This window comes from Sciurus vulgaris, assembly GCF_902686455.1.
Source record: "Sciurus vulgaris genome assembly, chromosome: 11".
In the NCBI taxonomy this organism is placed as follows: Eukaryota; Metazoa; Chordata; class Mammalia; order Rodentia; family Sciuridae; genus Sciurus; species Sciurus vulgaris.
This window is the reverse complement of record NC_136472.1, coordinates 6,239,903-6,256,403: the sequence shown is the minus strand read 5'-3', so window position 1 is coordinate 6,256,403 and position 16,501 is coordinate 6,239,903. Positions and strand designations below refer to the sequence as shown.

Sequence of the window (16,501 nt, the reverse complement as noted above, 5' to 3'; positions counted from 1 at the left end):
GTAAAATGAAGAGGGCCATCTCCTGGGTTTGGCACACAGACCAAATGAGCCTCCTCTTTCCAACTATTAAGGCAAAAGGAAAGAGGGCCAGATGCACTAGACATTTCCTTTCCATTTCCCACCAAACCAAACTCCTACAGGGAAAAAAATGCCAGCTCACTAATTTTAAAAAGTACAAATATTCATGAGAATGAAAAAGGACAGGCAGTGCTAAGAACTGAGCATCGGTTTTGCTTTTCCTACAGCTCCTGAGAAGGAATGTGAAACCACACCAAATTACACTTACACTTCAACATGCAGAGGGACTACAGATTTCATTACAGTAAAATTTAGTTTGTTGTGTATCTGGTAAAGCAGATTAATTCTTCTTACTATAAATCCTGCTTTTATGATAACAGTTACATTCACTACATTTCCTATATTCATTCTATCATTTGATTCTCACACACTGTAAAGTGGGTAAATTTTCCTGGTTATCAGACAAGAGGTTGGAAAAATTTCTCAATTTTGCTCTAAAAAAGACTGATTTCTCTGATGGAATACTGAGATTAAAGACAGGAAATGAAATGCACTAGCAGTAGTGAGTGGGAAGAGAGAAAAGCTCTGGTGTTTAAGACAAAAGGATGACAAAACTTGGTAAATTAGAAATAGGTGGTGAGGACTTTGAGTTAAGCTGGGAATCTCTGGTGGGCACAAGGCTGTAGTCTGGAAGACTGCAGGACTGTCATTTACTGAGCAGGGGAACAAAGAAAAAAGCTTTGCAGGCAAGAGGAACAAGTGTGAACCTGCTAAATGTGGGGAGAAGGGTACTACCCATGTAAAGTTGTCTTAAGATGCTAAAACTCAGAGTAGAGGCTATGAGAAGATTCACATTAATAAGAGGACTTCACACTTTACCATGCATTTCAACATTAAGTCACTTACAAAGAAACAGGCTAAAGAAGCAAGTTACTTGCCCAAAGTAATTCACTTCTTCTGACAGGATACTGTGCCACCAATAATACATGAAACAAACGAACAGAAAATATTCTGAGCTTTATAATCAGCAGTTAAATGAAAGGAAGAGAGGAAGGGGTCAGAGAAGGAAAGAGATGAGCAAAAGACAAGAGAATCGTCTTGCAAAGCAGTACCGCCACGCACAGTATTTGGGGAAATATGGGTTAGTACCTAGCTCAATGTCTGATACACGGCTGTTCACAATGTGAGGACCTGAATACTGTAGTGGAGGGAGACCACCTTCTCACTGGACTGTTCCAGCACCACTTCACGTGACTGATTCACTCTGATCCAAGAACTGCACCAATCCCATCATGAGCACTGCATCATCTACTCACACCACAGTCTTTTATACGTACACAATACTACCATTATCATCCCTGTTTCACTAAAATAATTAGGATGGAGGGAACTATTCTCACATGCTTTCAGTTTAAAATATTTATGCCACACAGTTTATTCTGGAACTTTTTACTGTATTCTAATAAAACTTTATTTATAAAACAGAAAAATAAAATAAAATAAAATAAAATAATTAGGAAAAAAATCAAGACAAGTCCAGGTTGAGACTGTATGCTGGTAACATCATATAAAGAAAGCAATACAAGCCTGATCCAAACAGAATTTTAGATACAGTTTGCCCCATACATGAAAAGACCCTAAAACATAAGAGACATGGCTCCTGATTTCGCAGAGTTGTGAGTATAGTGAGGGAGGAGGAAAAAAAAAATCAAATAAACATGCACCTATAAATTCTGGTTAAGAGCTCTAAGGGGGCTGGGGAGATAGCTCAGTCGGTAGAGTGCTTGCCTTGCAAGCACAAGGCCCTGGGTTCAATCCCCAGCACCCAAAAAAAAAAAAAAAAGAGCTCTAAGGAAAGCCAACAGGATGTTAGCTGAGAGAATAATGCAGTAATAGACTTTAGATCAGATGATTAGAGAAAATACACCAAAAGAATAAATACATAAAAAGGTTCACCTTTTTTAAGTCAAAAAGAGTCTTACTATCTATTTCCATCCACCAAACAAATATTTTGAGGCAAATGACTTTGTCTGAACCCTCCAGAAACCTAATAAAGTTGGTTTTGTTTGTTTTTAAGGGGAAGAGAGGTTTCTCATGACAGCTACAGCCACTGACTCGATGGCTAAAGGGTTAAGCCTCCCTTTACTTCTCACTGGAGGGAGCTCCATCTTCCCAAGACCTGTTTGGTTCTCTTGTTAAAAGCATATACTGCTCCACATGATACAACATAAACACTTCCCTAAAAATAAAATCATTCTTCAGAGATCATTAAGAGATATCGGCTACTTCATCTTGATACACAGACAAAATCATTCATTCTGCAGACCTGGAATACTCACTTCAACAAACATTTATCAAGAGCCCAGTGGGAGCCAACCGGGCACTGTTCGTGGTGCTGGAATACGGATCACAGTCAGAGAACACTAGAGGGCGCTCGAGAGCTTCTGCTTTCAGTAAAATAGGGCAGAACTACTATGGATTGGGGATCAAAATGCAAGGGAAGCACACAAAAAAAGAATATCTAAAGAACAGGACAGAAGGGTGCAGAATAGAAAGCAGGATGATCATTCAGCAAGAGTCTTTTATGTAAAGCCCAAGAGGCAATCCCACTGCCCTTTGTGACCTACCAGCCAGGTGTCCTACAAAGATAACACAAGTTAAAGACAGGCATCCTAACACAGGAATTAGGAATTATATTGTTTCCCACTAGCATGTGCAACTGAGGGGAGACAGGCATTATCATCACAAATGATAAGAAGAAAGCTCAGAAATGAAATGCTTTCCTGATGTCAAACTGCTATTACGTGTTAAGGCCAAGTGTAACCCTGGCATTTAAACTGGAGTCTGGGGTTTACTCCAACACTTGGGCCACGTGTATCACCCCTAAATAAAGAGGCTTGTCACTGGCAAATGCTCCCTAGATCTATTTATTTTTCTCTTCGTGTGCTATACACAGAAACTCAGAGATGCAAGGGCAAATAGGATCCATACAGGGCCTAAGAACAGTCTCTCAATTCTAAAACTCAACTGATCGTTAAGTATCCCATCAATTAAATGACTTCCAAAAAAGGAGGTAAAATGACATGAAACAGAGATGAACTAAGTAAAGCAGTGACACGGGTGTCACAATATAACCAAAATAGTTAAGAGAAAAAAGGGTGATGAAAAGGTGAAGTGTAACACAATGGAAGCGTCCAGAGACTAATGTTTAGTCATTTTATAAAAACTGAGACTTGGCCCTATAAATGTCCTACACAAACAGTGACAGAACAGAGACTGGAATACAGGTATTGATTTTTATGCCACTGTCCTTCAACTACCCCTCAAGTTATATTTATATAGTAGAAACTCTATGTAGCCCTAGAGGACTATGTATGTCTCAGACACCCACCCACTAGCCCCAACTCGAGCGGCCTGAGGCCAGAAACAGCTAAGGGACCAAACAGATTTTGGTGGTCCTTCCATGGCTTGGCACAATGCAAGGAAAATGGTGAAGCAAAACCTAATTTAGAAGATAACTGTGAACAGCAGTGAGTTTTTGTCCTTCTGTGAGAATATTTTAGAAATAATGAAGGTTAATAATAGGATGCAAATGGTTTCTGGTTTCATCACCTAATACACAAATGATAATATACCCTCTCTAACTCTGAACAAGGGAATCATCAAAAAACAAAAAGTCTAAAGAGGAGAAAAAGCTATCACTGGAAGTTAACATGAATTTACAAAAATAAACTGGGTGAGTCTTTACTGTACAGATGGATTCTCTCTATAGCACGCCTTTAAAATAGTCAAACCCTGTCACGCATTTAAAATAAGACGTGCATGACTAAAAATTGGGAATATGTCTTTTGAGTAAGACAAGATGTTTTTAAGTGAAAAGTGCTTTCATTGACTAGGACAAAGTGAAATTCAGATCATACTAATAGATAAACAAGGATTAGATATTGATCAGGCATGACCTGTGCTCTGTTAACACTTCTGATCTTCTAGGAAACATCAAATTATAGGGATGAAAAGAAATTATAGCAAGAACTAAAGTAAAATTGAATTTGTAAAGTTTTTCTGGGGAGGTTGTTTTTGTTTTGGAGGGGGGATACAGAATTGGCAGAAAGAATTCAAAAGAAGCTATTAAAGTTTCCCCCCAATTAAAAGTTTCCTACTTCCTGAGTAGGAGCCCTTCTTTGTACAGCACATTCCTTAGATCTCCCCCACTAAAACTGTAGGTTTTTAATTCACATTTCAAAGGTAAGAGCCTCAAACACAAAGTAAATGCTTTAAGGTTTCAAGATGGACAGTCTATTCAAGAAAGAAATTATTCTCTGAACCATGTGCATTTTATCAATAACTAGAGATAAGTTTTATCTTACAATCATTTTGATTTGTGCTTCTCTGAGCAATCAAAATCATTTTTCACACCATGACATGTCAGTAGAACAAGTTTTTCTTCAAATACAAAATTAGGCTGAAAAAGTAGTCACACCTTCCCTAGAAATCCAATCTCTATTGCACAGAGCTAGCTCTACTTAAAATACAACCACTCCATGCAGAAACACAATGGGTCCTCTCTGATTTGCTTTATACCATGTAACCAACAGTGTGACCTAAGGGAGGAAAGTCACATGAGCTCTTGCCTTTAAAAGTCTGTGGAAGGGGGCTGGTGCTGGTAGCTCAGTGGCAAAGCGCTTGCCTAACGTGTGAGGCACTGAGTTCGATTCTCAGCACCACATTAAAAAAAAAAAAAGCCTGTGCAAAGTATGTGGGGGTGAGTGGCACATGCCTGCAATCCCAGCTACTCAGGAGGCTGAGCCAGGAGGTTCACAAGTTTGAGGCCAGACTAAGCAATTTAGACCCTGTTTCAAAATAAATCGGAGCTCAGGAAAGGAGCTCAGTGGTACAGCACCCTGAGTCCTGGAGGGTGAGGGTGGGGAGTCTGTGGAAGTCTATTAGAATGTCCCAGGAATGAAGAGTCCCCAACTCCAGTACATGGAGGAGAAGTATTCTACTGAACGGGAGTGAGTAAAGCTCATACAATAGCACACAAGAGCACAAAATAATGGAATTACAGTGATTTATCAGAAAGGATTTGCTCTGTAAGTCATGGGAAGGTATTCCTGCAGACCAGGAGCTGCTCAGATGTCACACATACAAATTTGTCACACAGTCCAGCCACACACTCAGGCCCTATAAACCACAAATTATACTCATGTAAAGGAGAATCAGATTAAAGCCTAGATTTATAGGGTACAAGGGGGAAATTTACAAAGCAGCATCCCCCACTCACAAACTCCTTCCCAGTGCACAATACAAACACCCAGGGCACATCTTTTCCAAACATATCCTGCCTCCCCAGCATGGCCCACCGGTGCTACAAGCACAGAGAGTGCAGAGTAAAGCAGTCCAGCGTGTCCAAGAGGCACAGGAAAATATAGGCAAGAGTGCACCTGGGCGAGAAGAGGAAGGGCCCTTCAAAATTATGTTGGAAGAATTTGGTTTCAAAGATTATGGGTAAAAAATGGAGCAGAACTTCTCTCCTCTTGAAGTATCTATAATATTCCTTCCACTCTCAAACTTAAGTTTCTTTAAAAAAATAACAATGTTTAACTAGAGATGAAAATGTATACACATATGTATATGTGTATACATTTTGTTACTGGTTTGAGACAGGGTCTGGATAAATTGCCTAGGCTGGCCTCGCACTGGTGATCCTCCTGTCTCAGCTTCCCGAATATCTGGAATTACAGGTATGAGCCACCACCTGCCAACGACGTTTTAAAATAACATTCAAATGGACATACTTTGAAAAACCAAATATGAACTATTAAACTTGTCAGCCTGGAGATTAACAAATTATCACATTCATCAAGGGTCTACTGAGCATCTACTCGCACCTGTCCCTGGGCAGAGGAGATAAATAACAACGAACACAAGAAGCTCACAGGAATGCTGAGGGCACGAGCAAGTAAACAAGCCAACAGAATACAATGTAACAACTGCTCAGGGAACGGAGGAAGCACACCTCCTCCCGGCGGGTCAGCCCCTCGACGTGTGTTTAAGAACAAGGAGCCTCGGGCAGGCAGGATTCTCCGGGAGCCTCTCTGAGGGGTGGGTGTGCACTGCTGGGGCAGGACCGGCGCACAGGAGCGCCTGGCAGGACGTGGCCAAACGGTATCAGGCGCGGGAAACTAGCGCCCCTGGAGCTTGGGAGAGGGAGCAGAAAGTAGAATGTTGGGAGGTTAAAGCCCCAAAGTGAGCTGGGGCTCCCAGACTGCCGAGGGAAGCGTTTGTGCACTTTAGCCTTGGACGTCAGGGCGCGCCGACAGTGACAGGGCCGCACCTGCGATTCGACTTGCTAAACCCTGGGCCACCGCGAGTGCGTGTCTGGCGAGCAACTCTGCAGCGTGCACTTGAGCAGGCTCGAGTTATCCGTGATGACTGCGGGCCCGAACGACTTCCTCCTCCCCTCCGAGCCGATTTACGCTTCTACTACTCGGCACCAAAAATTACAGGCGTGCCCTCAATAACTACCGAAGGCTGCAGGGAAATTACAGCCGGCAACTTCCTTGAGGATGCTCCCCAGCCGCCGCCGGGCCCGCGGGCCAGGCTAAGTCTAAAAGGGTCCCGGCAGGAGAATCGCGACCAGTCCAACCAATGCGTCCGCCCGCGGCGCCGGGGAACTTCTCCTGGGGCGAGAATTCCGCCTCCGAGGGCGCGCCCGGAGCCCGGCCCCGCCGCCGCGGGTGGCGGCTCCGGCCCGGCGGGCAGCGGGTCCGCGGAGGGGTCGCGGCGGCACGCGGCGCCGGGGGCGGGGGCCCGGGCCGCACAAAGCGGAGGCAGCGGCGCGGGGCCGCCGGCCCGGACGCAGGACGCGCTCCGAGGACACTCGAGCGCGGCTCGAGCCAAAACAAAAACAACCGAAAGTTGAGCGCGGCCGGGGAGCAGATTGGGCGAGCCCGAGCACGGCCGCCCATTGGCGAAGAGCGAAGGCAGAGTCCCCCAATCGCGAGCGGCGGGCTGCCCCCCTCGCGCGGCCGCGGCCCGGCCCGGCGCGGCCCGGCGGCCGCTACCGCTCCCTTCCGGCCGCGGCCACCACTGCAGGCCGCCCGCCGCCCGCCCCGCCCGCGGCCGCCCCGGCCCGGCGCCCCGGAGCCCGCTCGGCCGCCGCGGCCCCGCACGCCCCCGCCCGGCCGCCCGCCCCGCTCACCGCCGGCCGGCCCGCCTCCTGCTCGGGCGCGTCGAGGCCCCGCTGCCCGGCCGCCGCGACGCGGGCCCGCGCTGCCCGGCCGCCCTCGCCCGTCCCCTCAGAAAATTAATCACCAAAAAATAATTCCAGAGAAAAATGGAGAGTAAAATCCAAGATGGCGGCGCAGACGCAGCACCGCCCGCTCCCTCCGCTCAGGAGAAAAAGGAGTCCCGCGGCCGAGCCCCCGCCCCCCCCCCCCCGCCGCCGCCGCCGCCACCGCCGCACCCGGCCCCGGCCCCGGCCCGTCGCCCCCGTCCCGGGCCCGCCGCCCCGGCCTCACCTCCGCCTCGCGCGCGGCCGCCGGCTCCGAAAAGCATCCGTCGGCCGCGGGGCTCCGCGTCCTCGCGCCGCGCGGTGCCGCCTCCGGTGCCCGGCTGTCCTCACCTCATAGCCCCGGAGCCGCGCCGCAGCCGCCGCCCCCGGTGAGCCACCCGGACACCGCCCGGGCCCGGTGGAAGGACACGAAAAGGAGTCCGCGGCGACGGCGGAGGAACACCACGCCGGACGCGGTCCGGCAAGCGTGCGCGTCCCTGTCCGGCGCGGCCGCCGCGGAAGCCCCGCCGGAATCCCGTGGGGGGAGGCGGAGGGCGCCCGAGGGAAACGAGTTCCCCGCCGGCGTCTCCGGGCGGCGGAGGCACGGCGGCGATTTCCGAGCGAACGGGCCGCGTCGTTGCCGTCGCTGCGCCTCGCGGCGGAGGGATCGGGACGAGCGTGGCGCACGGGGATCCCTCCGCCCGCTGCCCTTTAAATCGCGGCGGAGGCGGCGTCGCCGAGCGCCCGCGGGCGCCACCTAGCTCGCGAGCGCCCGGGCCCGAGCCGCCCCGCGGGGCCCCGCGCCCGCCCCGGCTCTCGCGCACCTGCACCTACCAGGGACAGCTCCCGAGCCGGGACTGGGGGGCAGCCCGGGGGCCCGGGGACGCTCCTCGCTGCAGCGCCGCCTCGGTGCGCCGAGGGGAGGCGGCCCCGGGAAGGCGAGTTTCTTTGTTGTGGGAATGGGTGTCGCTGGGAGCAGATACACCCTTAAAGACCATGTGGGCAGCCCGAGCATTACAACACGGGAGGAGGGGAGGGAGCGGGCATTGGTCGGGCCGCTCGGCGCTGTCAGCCGGCCGTTTCTTGAGCACCTGATGGGTACCAGTCTTTCCGCGACACCATGGCATTTCCACTCCTTGCCCTCCTGGGAGTCGACGAGCACCAGAAGGGCGTTCGGGTCTTGCAGGAGCTCAGGCGGCACAGAAAGAGACCGAGCGCCCTGCACCCGCGCCGGGGATGTAGCGAAGCCCCGCCCCTTGGATCTCGGAGGATAATAAAGGGTACAAAATAGCAATAAGGAGGGTAACATGTATTCAGGCCTCACCGGCTCCCCTTCTCCGAGCTCCGATGCACTATCTCGTTTACCTCCTTAGAACAACCCCCAGAGGTGGGGGGTGTTGTGGTTCCCAGTTTACACATAGGGAACTTGAGGCACCGAGTGATTAGGTGGCCTCGGGACAACTAGTCAGGACAGGACTTTGATGAAAAATATGCAAACATCAAGTAAATTAGCGTGCCTTAAGGACGGACAGGTTGAAGTTGCCATAGGCAAGCGGATAGATGCAGACTGGAGACCTTAGGGGTAAATTGGAGTGTTAGGGAAAGGGGAGTAAGGAAATATGTGTTCCCTGCGACAGACAAGCACAAAGAGCGGCAGGGAAAAGGGTTGCGGCTCCGCCCTGAGGAGAAGGACAGGGTCAGCGGCCGAAACAGTCCCTGCTGTGGTTTCCCTGCATCCCGCGTCTGGCACAGTGGACACTCTGTAAAGGACCAGTCAATGGAGTGTCTGGGCGGCCTCCACAAGGCTGTCCTAAAATCCAGCTGACAACACCTTAACCCCATTTTCCCTCCTCCTTGGCCTTGGGGGGCAGACATGATGCTTGTTACCCGATCCACATATGGGAAACTGAGGTGCAGTGACCTGCTGAGGGCACAAGGCTAAAGGGGAGGCAGGTCTAGATTACTTGCTCCCTCAGCGGCACCTGTCCTTTCCCTCCCTAACCATGGGGTGCTTCCTGCTCTTTCACTCTAAAGGGAGTTGGTCATCCATCTTGCCACGTTCCTCTCTGCAAACGCAGCTGACAAATGATTGCTTCCATTTCAATAGTTTCTGGTTTATCACTAAAGTTTTCAAGATTTTTGTTGGACTTGGCTCCACATATTCAACTCGTGTCGCAGAGACACTGAGGCTGTCCCTGCCACCCCCACCACTGACTGCCACGGAGGTCGGGTGCTTGTGAGAGACACCACCTGTCTCCGGGGGTGCTTGTGGCTGTTCGTCCACCTTCTAGTGTCTTTGTTAGGCCCCCAAGTCCAATCCCACCTTTGTAGCCCTACCAAGCCTGTCCAAGCTTTACAGGGCCCACCCCAACACAGAAGTGCACAGACTCTTCAGACTGACCCAAACCTCCAGCTCTGTTAAGCCCCAGACTCCTAAGTTGCCAGCACCTCCCCTGAATCCCTGATCAATCCAGGCCAAGTACTGTTTTGCAAGAGAGCAGGTTGGGCACCCTGCAGATGAGCCACCCAGCACAGCCTCCTCACTCTGCAGTTCTGGGCCATCCCTCCTCCAGCCCCTCCATTGCCAGCTGCTCTTTCAGCCTTGGCTGAGTCACAGAGAGACTGGGGGTCTTGGCCAAGATGAACTGGACTGAGGACCTTGGTAGAGCCATGTTAAAGCCTTGGAACTTTTGAGGGTCCTAACCCGGGGAGGCCAAGGTTGAGTTGGGCCGGGGGCAAAGCCAGGAGCTGCCCTCCTGGGAGAGACTAGAGATTGGATTTCCCAGTAGTGCCAGAGGCCAGCTGGAGCCTCCTCCTGCCAGCTGGCAGAGGAGGAAAGGGGACAGGAAATAGGTGGCCAGGCACCTGCCCAGGCCCCACATGACAGGAGCCATTGGCATTTACACCGCAGAGCCTCTGGATGTCCCACAGAGGGAGAGCAGAGCCACAGAGGCTGGGCCCCCACCCAGCCTGGCCAGACTGACAGGGATTAACAACTCTAAAGAAAGATTGAGTTGACAGACAGGGCACAGCCAGCTCCGGAAGCACCCCAAGACTGACCAGGAGTGACAGCCCAGCCAGGGTCTGGCCCCAGAGCTGTGTCCTTCACAGGGCAGAGGCTGAGACTGATGCCAATTCCAATCTCCCTTTGTGCTTGGGGGCACTTCAGCTGCCTAATCAGGTGCCACCAGCCCTGCACCATCTCCAATTTCCCTTCTCTAAACACGAGGTCCACTCAGTGACCAGCTGGCAGAGATTTGCTTGCTGGGATCCTGTGCTCACTAGGAGTACCTGCTGGTCATGCTGACCCTGGGATCCCAGGCTGGGGGTAGGTTGTTTCTCATTGAAAGTGATATTCTCCCCCAGTCCCTGACCCCTGCCCTGAAGACAAGACTGCTCTGCTCAGAGGAGGTATCTGAAACTTGTGGGAAAAGGTGGGCATCCTGGACATTCTGGTGACCCTTGGGTGGCTAGTGGCTTCCTGGCCACCTGCCTGAGTTCCACTAGCTCCCTGCACCATCTCTGCCTTCCACCTACTCATCAACCACCATTCTCCTTTGACAGATGAGGACACGGCCTCTCAAAGAGGAGTGACATGCCCGGGCCCACTCCCACCCCACTCCTAGCAACCTGAGTCTGACCTGAATTTGCATCCTAGCTCAACAACTTACCAGCAACCTGAGTCTGACCTGGATTTGCATCCTAGCTCAACAACTTACCAGCCATGTAAATGGGCAAATGATGGCACCTGTCCATTCCCTCTACTGTGATCCATCCTCGGACCTGCCTGAGCAATCCCAGCCACTTATGAGGCTCAGGCATAGCTCATTGCGGAGACTGTGCTAGCAAGCACAATGCCTGGCATCCCCGGCACTGCAAAAATAAGTAAAGAAATCAATAAATCATTTCTGTACTTACGGTGTCCAAATTTGTCTCCAGCCTGATGTCTCCAAATTTCTGATACCACCGCGTGGATGTTTAAAAGGCATTTCAAATACTGCATCTCTAAAATTGAACACAGGACCACCAATCGCAAGCTCCCTCCTGCAAAGCACCACCTCTCACCCAGCTCCAGAGCCATTTCCCCTCTCCCTCCGTGGCTGCAGGGTTTTCTCCCTAGCTCATATCACTGCCCTGCCTCTCTTTTCTTCAGGGATAGGCTTTATCTGTCTTGTTCACTGGTGTCTCTGCTGTCTCTCCTGCTCCCAGAACAGGCCCTGGGACACCAGTGTAGAGGCCCAAGTCATATTCACGTAATGTAAAAGACAGGGAGGAGGACTGGGTTGTGGCTCAGGTAGAGCGGTTGCCCAGCACATGTGAAGCACTGGGTTCCATCCTCAGCACCACATAAAAATAAATAAATAAATAAAATAGAGGTATTGTGTCCAAAAAAGGGAAAAGAAAGGTTGGAAAGGATAGGATAGGGAGGGGAGGGACAAGCTAGCCTTGAACTTGCTTCTAGGATAAAAGGAGGCATCAGGGGCTGGCTGACTCCTCTCCTGGTCCCAGGGCTCGAGACGCTTGTTCAGGTGATGAAGCTTTCCACCCCTACCCCCCACTCCCCAAGGTATGTAGCTTTCGACGCACTGGTATCTCTGGACTTGGTGCTGGGTGTCCACCTGGGACCTCAGACAGGCACCAGGTCAAGTCCCATGTCACGGAGGGAAGTTCGTGTTGGTGGCTCCCACAGGCACTGTCTTTCATCCTCCCCCACACCCCACAATTAAACCCAGCCCTAACAAGTTCTTTTCAAACACCTAGAAATAAACACAGCCGACATCTTCATTCATTTTCTGTTGCCATAACAAAGCATCTGAGGCTGGATAATTTATCAAGAATAGAAGTTTACTTGGCTAATGGGAGGCTGGGAAGTTCCAGGCCGTGGTGCCTACGACTGATGCCCCGCGTCTCATCTCACCGGCTCACCTCCTGGCAGGAGAGCGCAGGGGTGCTAGCTCCATTCTCTTCCTCTTCCTGTAAAGTCTTCATGCCATGCGAGGGTCCCCAGCCTCATGACCTCACCAGATCCTAATGACCTCCCAAGGGCTCACCTCCAAATTCCATTAACATATGACTTTGGGGATTAGGTTTCCAACCCATGAACTTGGGGGACACAGTCAAACCCTAGCAAGGGTCAACAGAGTTCCAAGAGCAGGTGGAGCTTCATCTTGTTATTTTTTAGTTTTGTTATGTTTCTGGTACCAGGGATTCAACCAGGGGCGCTTAACCACTGAGCCACATCCCCGGCATTTTTAACACTTTATTTAGAGACATGGTCTCACTGAGTGGCTTAGGGCCTCACTAAGTTGCTGAGGCTCACTCTGAACTCTCCATCCTCCTGCCTCAGCCTCCTGAGCCACTGGGATTACGGGCGTGCACCACTACACCTAGCAACAAAAAATAGTTCTAGCCAGGCACAGTGGCGCATGTATTAAATGTGGCTGGGGATGTGGCTCAGTGGTTAAGCACCCCTGGGTTCGATCCCTGGTATCAAAAAACAAAACAACAAACAAACAAACAAACACAGTTCTAAGGTGTGGCTGAGACTCTTAAATTTTAGACGCAGAAGGAGCTGGGGTGCAGTTCAGTGATGGGGCCCTTGCCAAGCAGCATGAAGCCCACGCAGCACCACAAACAAATAGGATGCGGGAGTCTCCTCTCTCTCTCTCTCTCTCTTCATGTTGCCTCTTTGGATTAAATATACAGAAGTTTTAAGTACAGCACAAAGAATTCTTCCCCCGGGCCATCTGACTATAAGTCACTGCTGTCTGCTCCATTGCCTCCAAATGCTTTGGGGTACAATACCTTGCACCAAGGACACCCTCCTACAAAACCAGAGTAGGGCATGGAAATTGAGAAGTCAGCGTTGCTGGGCTCTGCCAGTTACACATTCAGGTTTCTGCAGCTATCCTGATGATCATGTGCCCCTTTATAACCAGGCACTTGCCAGGAACCCCACCTTGCCTGTGGTTACTGGGTGTCTTCAGTTCCTTCCCCCCCAGGTCACTTCCTCACTCTCCTCTTGCTCGCGTGACCTTGGCACTCTTGATGGCCACAACCCAGTTATTTTGCAGTCTGTCCTTCAGTTGAAGTTTTCTAAGCTTCCCTGTGGGTTGCTTGAGGTCACAGGTCTTCCGTTGGCAGGGACATCACAGAAGCAATGCCGAGTCCTGGTCGCATGCTAGCAGGTGGCCGAGGATGTTGCTGTGACCCATGCAGACAATGCTCTCCTGGGCTACTGCTTTGTCCTCCCTGGAAAGCCACTCACTTTTCCCTTGGCTGGTTTCAGGGCTGAGGTGCCTTGAGATGTGAACATCCCATTCCTCGGCATACTTTGGATGTATTGATGTGGCCTACAATTCAGATCTGGAATGTCCCTCAAAAGCCCAAGTAGTAAAGGCCTTGTCCCCAGCTTGGCAGTCTTGGGAGGTGACAGAAACTTTAAGAGGTGGGGCCCTGTGGGAGGTGTGACGGGATCATGGGCTTTGCCACATGCTCCCCGCCACAGTGTGCTGCCTCCACAGGTCCAAAAGCAGTGGGACAATCAACATGGACCAGAACCTGCAAAACTGTGAGCCAGAACAAACCTTTCTTCTTTATAAGTTGATTATCTCAGGTATTTTATTACAGTAATGGAAACCTAAGTGTTTATATAGATACAAACTGAGATACATATATACACATGTATCTCAGTATGGACAATGAATTCCCATTTTATTCAGTAGGTTTCTATTCCTTCTTTCCCTTCCCTCCCTTCTGCCTTCCTTCCTACCTTCTCCCCCTTTCTCTCTTTCTCCCTTTTTCTTTCCTTCTTTCTTTCTCTTCCCTCTATCCTTTTTTCTTTTCTGATATTTGTGGCAGCTGTATTTATAGTAGCCTCAAAATAGAAACAATTCAAATGTCAGTCAATGAAAGAATGCATAGACAGTGGTTTGTTCATGCACTGGAATCTTACTTCTAAATACAAAGGGACAAGCCTACTGTCACAAACAACAATCTGGATGAATTTTTAAAACATGTTGAGAAAAAGAAGAGTAAAAATTTGAGAAAAAGAAGAGAAAAAAAAAAATCACAAACCAGAGTAAAAATGGTTTGATTTCAATCGTATGATGCCTAGAGCAGAAAAATGTAATCGATGGGGTTAGAAACCTAAAGAGTCATCTGCCTGCATGCAGCGGGGCTTGCCCGAATAGGGACGTGAGACATCTTGGTGAGTCGGAAACGTCTCTGGAATCTGGCTACCCAGATGTGCATGTTGTGAAAACTCTTCAACTATAAATTCAAGTTCTGTGCAAATGACTGCATGTGAATAACACACTCCACAAGGAGGGGGGAAAGCTGGAAAAAAAACTGAACAGAACTTGGCTACTGTTCAACAAAAACCTCCATTTTTCCATGACTTGTGTCTGACCAAGTACATTTTGCAACTTAGTTTTTCCTTGGGTGTTTCCCAGATGTTGCTTCTGGGGGTGACCCGGGTTCATTGTGCAGTTTCCAGGTTCCAGGTGAGGAGACTGAAGATTCTTGCCCCTGGGACCGGGTTGGTGGCTCAGTGGTAGAGCACTTGCCTAGCACCTATGAGGCATTGGGTTCCATCCTCAGCCCCACATAACAATAAATAAATAAAATAAAGGTATTGTGTCCTTTTAGAACTTTTTTTTTTTTTTTTAATTCTTCTTGGGGCTGGGACATAGAGCTCAGTTGGAGAGTTGTAGTTGCCTAGCATGCACAGGGCCCTGGGTTCAATCCCCAGCACCACCGGAAAAAAAAAAAAAATTCTTGTTCCTTCAACTGAAGCCACCAGGAGTGACATTTAAGGGGCAGAGGGAACATTGCAGGTGCTTCTAGTAGACCAGCCGGGAGGCCTCAAGCTGCCACCCCACTGCTGTCTGGCCTGCAGGAGACTGGAAGCTTCCACCCTTGTTCTCTGACTGGGCTACATGGGCTCTGCCCGGCATCGGCTTCTGCTCCACCTCGTCGTTGTTCTTTCCTTGAGTGGCACCTCAGAATTAAACTCTGGGCGACCTTCTTGTCGCTTGGTCCCTTGGTCAATTCCAAGCTGCGGCCTTTCCTCGCTCAAACGTGGAGGTGTTTCCCCTAGGGAATACTGGCACCCAGGCCGAGGGTGAGCAGGGTCCTCCGCCCTTCAGCCACGGCCTGCTGGGGAGTCCGGAACCCGCCTCACCGAGGAGGAAGCGGGGGCTGAGGCCGCCTCTGCGTGTGCCGGTCAGCCGTAGGTGTCCCTCTGACGGCCCGGGATGCCCAGGGAACGGAAAGCCTCAGGCCGCGGCGCCCCACGCACGCGAGCTCAGCCTTTGTGTGGCGGGGAGCCGGCGGCAGCGCACGCAGTGACCCTCTGCGGGGTGCTTCCGAGGGTCCTGTGCTCACCGCCGCTCAGGCCAGGTCAGTCCCCTGAGCCCCTGAGCAAAGGGCTTGAGGGCGATCCCGCAAGCGCCGGCGGGGGCGCAGGCGAGACCGCGGAGGCCATGAGGCAGGCCGCGCGGAGCTGGGTGCGCAGGGCTCGTCCCGCTGGGGCCTCCGGGCGGCGGTGCGGAGCACGCTGCGGACGGCCGGGCCGGGAGGCCGGGCCCGGGCGCTTCCCCTGGCTCCGGTCGCCGAGGACGGCCGCTTCCGGGACTGGCTCCCAGCGCCGCACCTGCTCTGGGCCGGGCGCACCCTTGGGCGTAGGCGCAGGTGCTCGCGTGGGGACGGTGGGGGAGGCGGCGGGCGTCCGCAGCCCACGCGATGAAGGGGGACAGTGTCCCTGCGCTGTTCACACCCAGGGCCGTCGTCCGGATGGCTTTCAGCTCGGGCGTCGCCATCCACCGTGTGCTCGGGGTTTCTTCCACCCGGATGGCAGCGCCGGGCGAGTGCGCCTTCAGTAAGAGCCGGCCGAGAAGCACACGCAGGAGGCTGGCCGCGGACTGTCCTGGGCGCAGGACCCGGGGAAGCGGGCAGAAGGGCAGCCGGATGGGGAGAGGGAGAAGCTGCTCTGGGATGCAAGTCCCCCCGACCCTGGGGGAGCTGTGAAAATAGGGTGAGAGGCCCCAGGAGAGCATTTATAAGGCCACTCTGTCATTCTCAGGTTGAGACTCTGCCCCTGGCCATTTGCCATAAGCAAAAATGTACCAAGAGGTGCCCAAGGGCATGTCCTGGACACAAAACATATTCTTCCCTGCCCTGCTATATAATAGTGGCTCCATCTCCTGA

At 51.4% G+C, this 16,501-nt stretch overlaps 1 protein-coding gene and 1 long non-coding RNA gene across 2 annotated transcripts in view; one reads left to right on the top strand and one right to left on the bottom strand.

Annotated features, from left to right (window-relative positions):
* KMT5B (lysine methyltransferase 5B) overlaps positions 1-7,991 on the bottom strand; it is a 55,107-nt gene extending 47,116 nt beyond the window's left edge. Inside the window, 1 exon segment of the mRNA XM_079103294.1 lies at positions 7,539-7,991. The gene's annotated coding sequence lies outside the window, so the exon portion shown is untranslated.
* Positions 7,550-10,966, top strand: LOC306639604. Its single transcript, XR_013757693.1, has 3 exons — positions 7,550-7,680; positions 10,521-10,619; positions 10,856-10,966. It is a non-coding gene; the product is annotated as an uncharacterized lncRNA (long non-coding RNA).
* Positions 10,967-16,501: the final 5,535 nt, after the last annotated feature.